This window comes from Amblyraja radiata, chromosome 2 (genome assembly GCF_010909765.2).
Source record: "Amblyraja radiata isolate CabotCenter1 chromosome 2, sAmbRad1.1.pri, whole genome shotgun sequence".
Classification (NCBI taxonomy): domain Eukaryota; kingdom Metazoa; phylum Chordata; class Chondrichthyes; order Rajiformes; family Rajidae; genus Amblyraja; species Amblyraja radiata.
In genome coordinates, this window is record NC_045957.1 from 63,307,693 (window position 1) to 63,320,791 (window position 13,099).

Below are 13,099 nucleotides of genomic sequence, written 5' to 3' on the forward strand. Positions count from 1 at the left end.
CTCTGTAGCAGCAACCAAAAAAAAAGGAAATTACTGTCATCATCATGTTGCTCCTTTCTTTGATGTTTCTCAAGTTGGATTCACCTTTTAAATCCCTGCCAGCACCTGCAGCATCCTCATTTCATCCTCCCCATAAATGCTTGCTTTAAGCCATTACAACTGGGGCTAGCCACTCAAAATATTGGGCCCTGTTGATGCAACAAAAGATTATTGGATGCACATTCCTTATATGTGAATACTTGGCCAATAAACTTATTCATTCATTCATTCATTCATTCATTCATTCATTCATTCATTCATTCATTCAAAGTAGTCAGATCAGCAGGTTGCACAAAATTAATGGTACTGCCTGCAGTTGTAGTCATTGGGCATGGACTTGCACACATCATAATTGTATTTTCTTTATGCAGGGAAGGTGCAGAAAGATTGAATTCAGTCATGATACATCTTAGTGAGAGCTTGGTTACAATTTTATATAACAACACTTATTTGTAAGATATTTTATTGAATACACTAGAATTTAAAACTATAAATCAATATTCTAGTACACACTATGCTGGAATATAGACCCTATTCTAGTATGGTCAATGGAAAGTGTATTGTTAAAAGAGTGAGTAAATGGATAAAATCATAAGTGATAGGATGGAATTAGGCCATTCGGCCCATCAATCTACACCGCCATTCCATCATGGCTGATCTATCTCTCTCTCCTAACCCCATGCTCCTGCCTTCTTCCCATAACCTCTGACACCCGCACTAATCAAGAATCTATCTATCTCTGCCTTAAATATATCCATTGATATTGCCTCCACAGCCTTCTGTGGCAAAGAATTCCACAGATTCACCACAGTGGATAAGTAGCCACTCAAACAGCCTAAGCTTCACCTGATGCTGTGTGGTTTTGCATTTGCAGCCAGTAATAGGTTGAAGCAAGCACATTTTCTTCAATTTATCCTTAAGCACTAAATTTCTTATTCTGCTTTTAACTTCGTCAACCTCCAACCGAACACATAGGCATTTTAGTTTGAACAAGAGGAGAACCAGACAAAGGACTGGCCACTGTCTTGAACAATCGAGCTCAGTCAGAAACGACCTGTGCACAACAATAAATGTATTATAGATCATAAAAATCTAACCACACTATTTTTATTAGTCAGTTGGGTATATAATAAAAAAAATTGACATCTGTACATGTATTTCAGTCTGTGCCAGTTATATTAATCTGCAGGGTAACAGCTGGGGATGACTGGGCGATGTAGTTCTCTGTAATTATGATGTTCATTGTGAACTACAGCTCCCAAGGTTCATTCCTTATTGCACACTTGTGCAACATTTAACAGTGATATAACAGTGATATGAGTTTGAAGATCGCACAGTACCAGTTAACTGCCGACAAATTAGCTGTTTGGTTTAGATGTGCAAGTAAGTGATTCACTTTCTCTGATTTACTCTTTGGCAGAGTGTGTTCTGCTTCATTGTATATAACTGAAGGAAAGCTTCACCACAATGGCCCAGCCATATAATATCGTTAAGGATAAAATGTCAAAAACAAGTCAGAGTGAAATCAGGACGTTATTTAACACCGTTAGGCAATGACACGAGAGACAATGCAGAAACAATTCAGTGAAATGATCCGAGGGCTGAGAATCTCAGCTCCGTAATAAGATTGGAGAGGTCTGTACTGTTGTGCTTAAGATAGAACAAATTGCAATGTGCTTTCCAGAAGAGTTCAAGTTACCAAGAGCCGAGACAGACTAAATAAACTAATTAAAACACTGTTTTTGTTGCTGGAAGTACAGAGAACAAAAAGTCACAGATTTAAAGAGAATGCAAACGGAACTCGTAGTGCTTTCAGGAAAACCTTTTCATGCACCTTGTAATCATGAGCTCTAATCTGGCTCCAGAGAAGGTGGTGTAAGCATCACTCTTAAAGAGCTGGGGAATATGATTGAATAGCTCTTAAAGAAGGAGGTGGAACCTAATGCGTCCAATGGCTTTCTTCAGTGCTGTAATCCTTCTTTAAATCTTTGTTTATATGATTTTGTTATTTAGTTTAGTTTCTGGATTAGAGATACAATGCAGAAATAGGTCCTTTGGCCCACCGAGTCTGCACCGACCAGCAATCCTCGCACATTAACACTATCCTACACATGCGAGGGATAATTTACACCAAGCCAATTAACCTGCAGTACATACCTGTACGTCTTTGGATTGTGGGAGGAAGATCTCGGAGAAAACCCACACGGTCATGGGGAGAACATACAAACTCCGTACAAACAGTGCCCGTAGTCAGGATCGAACTCGGGTCTCCGGTGCTGCAAGCGCTGTAAGGTAGTAACTCAACCGCTGGGCCACCGAGGCTGCTGTTAGTTTAGTTAGTTTTCATTTCATTCAGGGTAATTGAAATTGAGAAACTGCTGCATTAGTTTTGAATAACTGATGGCCAATCAGGAAAGTGAATTTAAGGACTTCTGGCAACACTGCTCCTTCCACTGCCTTCGCGTTTGGTTCTTTATTTATTAAGACATACCTTCTTGGTGGTAACAACCAGGAATCCCTTATATGATTGCTGGTTAGACCTCATAGTGAACTGATAGAGTCAGGCTGAATGCAGAAACACACCTGGTGTGTACAGGTATGGAATGGGGTCTGTAACACCCACCGGGCAGCAGTTTACATATGCAGGAGGCCAAACTTCTGTTATATACTAAAACCATTTGCCACCAAGGAGAAAAAGTGGAAATATGGTATTGAGACAGAGAAAAACCATAACTGCATTAAGTGGGAAAGCAGGCTTGAAGGGCTAACATGCCTTACTCCAGCATGTTGTGTCTACACTTAAGTCATAGAATCATAGAGTGATATAGTGAAGAAACAGGCCCTTCAGCCCAACTTGCCCACAACGGCCAACATGTCCCAGCTACACTAGCTCCACCTGCCAGTATTTGATCCGTATCCCTCCAAACCTGTCCTATCCATGAACCAGTCTAACAGTGATATTGGGATGATCATTGGGATAGTTCTTGCCTCAACTACCTCCTCTAGCAGCTTGTTCCATGCATTCACCACCCTTTGTGTGAAAAAGTTACCCCTCAGATTCCTATTAAATCTTTTCCACTTCACCTTAAACCTATGTTCTCTGGTCAATGAATCACCTGCTCTGGGCAAGAGTTCTTCCTGACATACTCAGTTATTGACCGCAGCAAGTTGGGTTTGTGCTGGCTGAAGTGCAACCAGGATGTGGTGATGACTGCATTGTGAGCTGCTCCTCTATTCATCAGTCACAGTAGCAGGAGGCCACTCCTGGGCTCCAGTGGAATCAAATGCATCAATCAGACAGGTGGCAGCCTGTTAGGATTTTAGATTTCTGAAAGTTAAGTAGCGCTGAAGAAACCCTGTGCTTAGTAACCACATAAAGTAAACAGATTTGTGATAGAGGATTACCAAGGAACAGGGAGATGACTGGAAATGCCTTTCACTCCAGCTAGATAAATAGGTGGAATTCACATATGCATACTAAAGAAGATATTGGAAGACAAGGCAGCATGTGTGAATAATGTTGACCTGAAACACTAACGTTGATCCTTCCTCCACCGATGCTGCCTACCCTGCTCAGTACTTTCAGCATTTCTGTTTCATTTCACATCTGAAATATTTTGCAGATGTACATCAGTGGATGATATTAGAGGCAATCTACCTTGCTAACTGTATCCAGCCAACACAGGTACTAAAATGCAATCTATGGCCCTCAACACCAGCAAAACCAAGGAACTGATTGTGGACTTTGGAAGGAGTAGGAGGGGGACCCACAGCCCCATTTATATCAACGGGTCGATGGTTGAAAGGGTCAAGAACTTCAAATTCCTGGGCGTGCACATCTCTGAAGATCTTTCCTGGTCCGAGAACACTAACGCAATTATCAAAAAAGCTCATCAGCGCCTCTACTTCCTGAGAAGATTACGGAGAGTCGGATTGTCAAGGAAGACTCTCTCTAACTTCTACAGGTGCACAGTCGAGAGCATGCTGACCGGTTGCATCGTGGCTTGGTTCGGCAATTTGAGCGCCCTGGAGAGGAAAAGACTACAAAAAGTAGTAAACACTGCCCAGTCCATCATCGGCTCTGACCTTCCTTCCATCGAGGGGATTTATCGCAGTCGCTGCCTCAAAAAGGCTGGCAGTATCATCAAAGACCCACACCATCCTGGCCACACACTCATCTCCCTGCTACCTTCAGGTAGAAGGTACAGGAGCCTGAAGACTGCAACAACCAGGTTCAGGAATAGCTACTTCCCCACAGCCATCAGGCTATTAAACCTGGCTCGGACAAAACTCTGATTATTAATAACCGCTTTCTGTTATTTGCACTTACCAGTTTATTTATTCATGTGTGTATATATTTATATCATGGTATATGGACACATTTATCTGTTTTGTAGTAAATGCCTACTATTTTCTGTGTGCTTAAGCAAAGCAAGAATTTCATTGTCCTATACAGGGACACATGACAATAAACTCACTTGAACTTGAACTTGATCTATATTACTAAAAGTCTCATCTTGACCACTTCCTGATGCACTGTATATGGATTTTAGAAAAAACGCTGCCACTTATGGCTATAATTTTTGGCCATCTTACTCAGAGTCCACTTCCGCTGGTCAGGACAAGAGGATTTTTCCCATTGATGAAAAATAAAAGATTATTAATGTTTTAAAAATGTTGAGATTCTCTCTCCTGAAGGCCACACCCCTTCCGGAGGGACTATAAAGCCGGAAGTGTTGAGTGCCTCAGTCGGTCTCTGCAAGATGGGGAGCGAGAGGGTTACGTCTCTCAGTCTGAGCTGTAAATAACACTGAACACATGTCTACTAAACTGTGAGTGCCCTTAATGTGGTTTGAAAATGCAAGTGTGTTTTGGTTTGAAAATGCTTGCTAAAAGTGTGTTTTGGTTTGAAAATGCTTGCTAAAAGTGTGTTTTGGTTTGAAGATGCTTGCTAAAAGTGTGTTTTGGTTGCCTAATTGAAAAGTTGGTTTGAGAATGCTAAAGTTGCATTGCCTAATTGAAAAGTTGGTTTGAGAATGCTAAAGTTGCTTTGCCTAATTGAAAAGTTGGTTTGAGAATGCCTTGCCTAATTGAAAAGTTGTTTTGAGAATGCCTTGCCTAATTGAAAAGGTGGTTTGAGAATGCTAAAGTTGCCTTGCCTAATTGAAAAGTTGGTTTGAGAATGCTAAAGTTGCCTTGCCTAATTGAAAAGTTGGTTTGAAAATGCAAAAGTTGCCTTGCCGTCTATATAATTAAAAGTATAATCTTGACCACTTTCTGTTTGCGTTGCATATTGATTTTAGGAAAAACGCTACCACATACAGCTGTGATTTTTGGCCATCTTACTCAGTGTCCCCCTCCGCTCATCAGGTGCCGAGGATTTTTCCCATCGGTGAAAAATAAAAGAGTTATTCGTGTTTAAAAAATGTTGAGATTCTCTCTCCTGTCAATCACAGTCTCTCTCCTGTCAATCATCTGGGACGACAGATGGCACAATGGGCTAAGTGTTCGGCTGGCAACCGGAAGGTAGCTGGTTCGAATCCCGCTTGGAGTGCATACTGTCGTTGTGTTCTTGGGCAAGACACTTCACCCACCTTTGCCTGTGTGTGTCCTTGGGCAAGACACTTCACCCACCTTTGCCTGTGTGTGTGGATATAATTATGTGAAGCACTTTGGGGTCAATGCAAGTTGACTAAAAATGTGCTATATAAATAAAGAAATTTAATAATTTTAATTTAATCACGCCATGAAGGTGCGAGGGACTATAAAACCTGGAAGTGTGGGCGTGGCTCAGTCTCTGCACAAAGGGGGAGGGAGAGGTCTCTGTCTTTAGTGGCCTTGCACCCTGCTTGAAGTGGCATTTCAAGGAATAGCCGTGAGTCAACTGCCAGCCCACAAGCCTTGAGTGAGATAGTGAGCTGCCAGCACACCAGGCTTGAGCGACTGAGCCACCAGCGCAAGAATCCATTTGGCCTGCAATGTCCATACTAGCCCTCTGAAAACCAGTCCCTTCAGCCCACAACACCCAGTTACAGAGAAAGGTTGAATAAGATAGGTCTTTATTCTTTGGAGCACTGAAGGTTAAGGGGGGGACTTGATAGAGGTTTTTTTAATTATGAGAGGGATAGACAGAGTTGACGTGGATAAGCTTTTTCCATTGAGAGTAGGGAAAATTCAAAGAGGTCATGATTTGAGAATTAAGGGACAAAAGTTTAGGGGTAACATGAGGGGGAACTTCTTTACTCAGAGAGTGGTAGCTGTGGTGGAAGCAGGTTCGATCTTATCATTTAAAAATAAATTGGATAGGTACATGGACGGGAAAGGAATGAAGGGTTATGGTCTAAATGCAGGGAGATAGGACTAGGTGAGAGTAAGTGTTCGGCACAGACTAGAAGGGCCAAGATGGCCTGTTTCCATGCTGTAATTGTTGTATGGTTATATGGTTATACTAGCCCTCCAGAAAGCCCCCCCCCCCCCCTCACTGGCCATCAATATTGGAATTGGTGGAGAGGTGGAATATTGTGTTGGAGGACCAGCCCTCCCTTGTGAAGCACTTAGTCTAGTGATCTAATATTTTTATGGCACTGAAAACTACCATTGAGTTAATTTGTCTCCTGAATTCTTTCAGGCTCAATGTCATGATCTGAATGAGGGAGGACTTCTGTTGAATATTATTGTTCATCTTGAATCCTACTTTGAAAGTAGAAAAAAAATCTTCTTTAGACTGCTTTTGCCAAGGTCACTGCAACTAAGATACTGGTCTTCAGCTTTCCCTTTTTTTGTGCTTCAGATTCTTTTGTCAGAAATTCCATATCATCACTGTGGCCCTCCTCTCAACATCCACTTTTCTTCAGCTGCATTCTCCAGCTCACATGCCCCGTACACAAACCTTTTTCCCAGGGTGGAAATGTTCAACACTAGAGGTCACAGCTATAAGATGAGAAAGTTTCAAAGCAATCTTTCTGATTGAGAACCTATGCAGCTGCAAATGCATTGGATTCATTAGCCTATCAGCTGAGGAAGGATTTTTATACCACAGATTATTGATTATGGGACAGATGTTCCTGATTGGTATTCTACGCACTGAGTTGTCCTTGCAGCAAATGTTAGGAGAAAAATAGTTGGCCTGTAGCTCGTCATTTTCCATCAGCTAATTTAATTTAAATGGATGTCAGATCAGCCACAGTAGACTTCTGAAATAGTACTCCCCATGAGAGCTGTTTCATGCCAGACATCCCAATTAAGGAATTAACTCATATATATTGATTCCTAAAACTTTTGAAAATGTTGATAGAAGTGATTAATACTTACTACTTAACTTGAATATAACAGCTCACAAAATATTGGTAAATTTCATGAAGCAAGCTTTCTCTTTTCAGATGACAGCTTTAATCTTTTTTTTTTTTTTTTTAGGATTCTGTGACACATATGACCCGGAAAAGGAGCAGAGAGATTGATCAGTGAATTAGATTGGAGAATTATTTTAAGAATAAAGTATAAAATAAAGGTTGAGACAACTGTGTGGAATTAAAGCAGAAAATCTTCTTGTTTGTATGACTGCAGAAACTAAGTTTCGTTTGAACTTCTGGGTTCAAATGACAACAAATAAAATCTAATCTATCTAATCCAATCCAATCTAATCTCAATAGCAAAACATCTAAACAGTAACAAACTTTCCGAGCCTCTTCCAGGTAATAAGGCCCTAAACAAAATAAATAAATTGTGTGCTTAGAGAGGTGTTTCAACAATGATTATCATTTATGGTATTTTGGAATGAATAAAGCTTCAGTTTTACATCAGTCATTACTATGATTACAGAAGATAATTGATATGTTCACATTTGATCTATGATTTTGTGTTAATTCTACTGCAGCCATGCTGCCTGTGGAAGAGCAACAATTTCTAAATGTCCATATTTAATTGTACAGATGTGGATGTCAGAAGCTGCTATCGGTTTTACCAAGTAATAACCCTATTGCAATGACAGTAAACTCGAATAAGTCATTATGTACTGTATCATTACTGCTGGCATTATTTCAACCCAATTGACCTGACAGAGCCAATCCACGCTCCTGTCTTCCTAGCATGGAGTCCATTATAGGAAACAAAATGGCCACACAACTCATGCCATCTTATTCAATTTATAGAAAATTCTAGGCTGTGCACACATGTCCTCCATTGATGTGCTTCCTGCAAATACTAACAACCTACTGAGAGTGCAGACTGGATCTTTGCACATAAACACAATAAAGCAAATTTATTCCAACTAACCTTAGTACTTTTTTTGTAAGAACACTTTCTACATTGTCCAGCAATACTAATTATTTGGAGGATTATGTGCAGTTCTGGTCACCCCATTACAGAAAAATGTGGAGGCTTTGGAGAGGGTGCAGAGGAGGTTTACCGGAATGCTGCTAAATTAGAGGATTCCAGCTACAGGGTGTGGATGGATAGACTTGGAATACTTTCTCTGGTACATTGGAGGTTGAGGGGAGATAGAAGTATATAAAATTATGAGAGGCCTGGATAGGGTAGACAGTCAGAACCTTGTTTTCTCTGGATCGTTGTGGTTGATGGGAGACTTGATATAAATATATAAAATGACTAGACCAAGTGCAGACCCGTTGGGTCTGTTCCCCCAACGTGCGGTTGTGGGGGGGGGAGGCGGCATGCAGCATCACACACACTAACTATCCCCCCCCCCCCCCCCCGCACTCACGCTAATTACCCCCCTTGATATTATATTAATATTATTAATTTGCTCCTTTTACCCCATAACCACCCTATCAACAGATGCATAGCCCCCAACTTGCAGTCACATCTAGAGAGGGGTGGAGGGGGAGGGGTAGAGAGTGAGGGCAGAGAGAGAAGGGGCAGAGACACAGAGAGAGGGGCAAGAGGGAGAGGGGGGTGGCGAGGAGGAGAAGAGGGAGGATGGGTGAGAGGGGAAATGTGGGGGTGGAGGGGAGGAGAGAGAGAGGGTGAGAGTGAGGGGGAGAGAGGGGGGGAGAGGTGAGGGGAGGGGGGGAGAGGGGAGGGGAGAGGTGAGGGGAGTGGGAGGTGAGGGGAGGGGGAGAGGTGGGGAGCAGGGAGGGTGGAGGGAAGGGGGTAGGGGTGTGTGGAGGGGAGGGGGGTTTAGGGGAGGGACAGTGGGGGAGGGGATGGAGGGGAGGAGTGGGAGAAAAATAGGGGAGAAAGAGTGAGGGGAGGAGAGGAGAGGGGGGAGAGGAGAGGGGGGGGGAGAGGAGAGGGGGGGGGAGAGGAGAGGGGGGGAGAGGAGAGGGGGTTGAGGAGGGGGGGAGGAGAGGGGGGAAGAGGAGAGGGGAGAGGAGAGGAGAGGAGAGGGGGGAGAGGAGAGGAAGAGGAGAGGGGGGAGAGAGGAGAGGGGGAAAGGGGGAGTGAGGGGGGTGTGCTGAGAGGGGGGTGAGGTGAGGGGAGGGGGAGAGGTGGGGAGCAGGGAGGGGGAGGGGGGTGGAGGGAAGTAGGTAGGGGTGTGTGGAGGGGAGGGGGGTTTAGGGGTGGGATGGGGGGGAGGGGAGGAGGGGGAGAAAGAGAGGAGAGAGAGAGGGGGGAGTGGAGAGGAGAGGGGGGAGAGGAGAGGGGGAGAGGAGAGGGGGGGGAGGAGAGGGGGGGGGAGGAGAGGGGGGGGAGGAGAGGGGGGGGAGAGGAGAGGGGGGAGGGGAGGGGGGGAGAGGAGAGGGGGAGAGGAGAGGGGGGAGAGGAGAGGGGGGAGAGGAGAGGGGGGAGAGGAGAGGGGGGGGGGAGAGAGAGTGCCTTTTTATTTCAACCCAAACCCCCCAAACAACCATTTGCAGTCAGTGCTTTTTTACTTTAACCATATTTTCATTTTCAAACCACATTAAGGGTACTTACTCACAGTTGTGTGAACATGTGTTCAGTGTTATTCACAGCTCAGAGAAACGTGACCCTCTGCCTTCCTCCAGCTTGCAGACTAATTGAGGCACACCACTTCCTGGTTTTATAGTCCATCCCCCCTGCCGCCAGCGGGGGCAGCAGAGAGAATGGGGAATTTTGTAAAATCATTAATATCTCTGTCATTTTTCATCGACTGGAAAAATCCTCAGCACACATGCGGCAGAGGGGGGCTCTGAGCGAGGTGGCCAAAAATGACGGCCGTAAGTGGTGGCGTTCTCTCGGAAATCGCAGCACAGATCGCCAAAACCAGTCAAGAACAGACTTTTAGTAATATAGATGAGAGGTATAGAACAGGTATTCAGTCAGAACCTTTTTCCCAGGGTGGAAATGTTCAACACTAGAGGTCACAGCTATATGATGAGAGGGGGAAAGTTTAATGGAGATGTGCAGGTAAATGTTTTTTACACAGATAGTGGTGGGGGCCTAGAACACATTGTCAGGGGTGGTGTTAGAGTGGTGTTTAAGAGGCTTTTACAAAGGCATATGGAAGTGCAGGGAATACAGGGATATGGATCATATACAGGCAGATGAGATCATTTTAATGGCATGAGGTTTGGCACAAACATTGTGGGCCGATGGGACATTTCCTTACTATTCCATGTTATACTTTCTAAAATGTGTCCGGAACTTTAAATAGAAGGAGGTTTTAATCAAGCTCTATACAACAATGTTCTTCTTGTCTCTACTCTTGATTGTTCTCTCTCCAGTCCTTGTTTTTGCTTTGTTTTTATATCTTGGATTACAATAAAGTAATGATTTGAATTTCCCTTACGTAGACTATTGAATACACTATAGCTAGACTTCTCTCAGCTACATCCTTTCAACTGTAAAATATTAGCATGGTGTCTTCTGACTTACACTCTGCTGACCCAGCATTATAATTCAGTCTAGCGTATTGCTGTTGCACAGTCATATGACATTTTAAGTGCCAAATTTACAATCACCCCATATCCCTTTTAGTTTCACCTTTGATTATTGCTAAGGAAATGTGGTATACATATGACTTTACAAAGTAAACCACCTTGTGTTTGTCTATATTTTATTTCATATTTCCAGTTCTCTTCATTTCTGGATGTTTCTTTATACTATTTTGAATTACTTGACCGTTGTATCTCCCTCACATTCCCTATCTGCAGTAATTTAACCAACTTCCACTCCATTTTTGTTGCATTTTGAGAACCAGATCCGACTTTCACTTTTGCTGTAATTTTCATGGAATCCATAACTCCATAATTGCCATTGCAGCCCCATTTGACCCTTTTCAATATTGAAATATTATTTAACAGGAGCATTCAATTTTTGATCGGGATTTGTGCCTTTTTTCAGTAATGCAGTGGATGTGATTAAGGTTCAGTCAGTTCCTTCTGCATTCCTGTACAGAGCTAATTTGACGTTGTGCTTAAAAACAGTTTGTAATTCAGTGCAGGTTTAACAGTATGCAACTCCGAATAAGACAATTTTTAACGAAAGGTCAAGCAGGTCATTTCTGCATTATTGGGTTGTTTAATGTTCCATCGCATAGTTTCATTATCATCAGTTGTAAATTAACACGCAAAAGAAGGATAATTGGCATTTTAATGGTTGGTTGAGATCTGCTCAAAATCATCCTGCATATACTATTGAGAGATGATTTGAACAGCTGCAGATAGGATGATCCCTCTGCAGATACATTTAGCAAGTTATTGTCCAATAAATACTGGAGAACCACATGAGCCCAAATTGTGTTTTTTGGATTCCATCCCAGTCAGGGCTCTAGCATTCTCCACTTTAAAAACATTTGTTTCATTTTTCCACTGGAAATATTTAGAGCTAATAAATATATATTTTTAATATTTCACGAGAAATGCTTCTGTATTTTTATTGGTGACAATCATTACTGCTCGTCAGGTCATGGGTTTTGGTTGAGCTACATTTTGTTTTCTCCTCTTTAGACTGGCATACCTGAAGGAAATCATTGATATAGATGATAAACAACGATGGGCCCAGCACTGATCCTTGAGGAACACACTAGTCACAGGCTTCCAGTCTGAAAAACAACTTTTTACCATCACTCTCTGTTCCTTTCATGAAGCCAATTTTCTATACAGTCAGCTATCTTTCCCTGGATCCCATGCGATCAAACCTTGCAGAACAGCCGACCATGCAGATCTTTGTCAAATGCCTTGCTGAAATCAAGTTTGCTGATGACACTGTGGTGGTGGGCCTGATCTCCGATAACGATGAGAAGGCCTACCGGGAGGAGGTGGCTGATCTGGTACTTTGGTGTCAGGACAACAGCCTCCTCTTGAATGCCATAAAAACGAAGGAGCTGATCGTGGACTTTAGGAGGGCACAACATCCGAGGACGTACACCATTGAAGATAAATGAGGATACTGTGGATAGGGTGAATTGCTTTAAATACCTGGCAGTCCACATCTCAGAGGATCTAACATGGACATCACACGCTGCAGCACTGGTGAGTAAGGCAAGACAGCGCCTTTACCACCTCAGACAATTGAGGAAATTCAGAGTGTCTCTGAGGATCCTCCAGTGCTTCTACTCAGCGGCTGTAGAAAGCATCTTGTCCGGAAACATCACAATTTGGTTTGGCAACTGTGAAGGTCCTGCTCTCGTTATACTGCACAAAATGCAACATCTCATGTTCATTGAAGATCAGCATGGCCATCTTTGTGTAGAACCACAAAAGATGGGGAGATATTACACAATTACCTCATCTTTTTTTACTGAGATCAGGGAACCTAAGGAATTGAGGTGCATGAGTTGCGATGGCTTATATCATATATGCATTGGCAAAGAGGAGACATTGGTATTTTTAAAGAGAATTAAGGTGGATAAATCCCCAAGGCCTGACCAAGTACATCCTCAGACTTTGTGGGAAGCTAAATCGAAAATTGTGGAGGCCCTTGCAGAGGTATGTACATCATATTTCAGCACAGGTAAAGTTCTAGAAGACTGGTAAATGCTGCCCTTCTTAATAACTGTTGTATTGTTATTTAAGAAGGACAGCAAGGACAAACCAAGGAACCACAGCAGGGCTCGAAATTAGAGGTTGCCCGGGTGCCACTGACCACTCAAAGTGCCGCCGTGCAACCTAAACGGCGAGTCATTTTGCCCGGCTTGGCA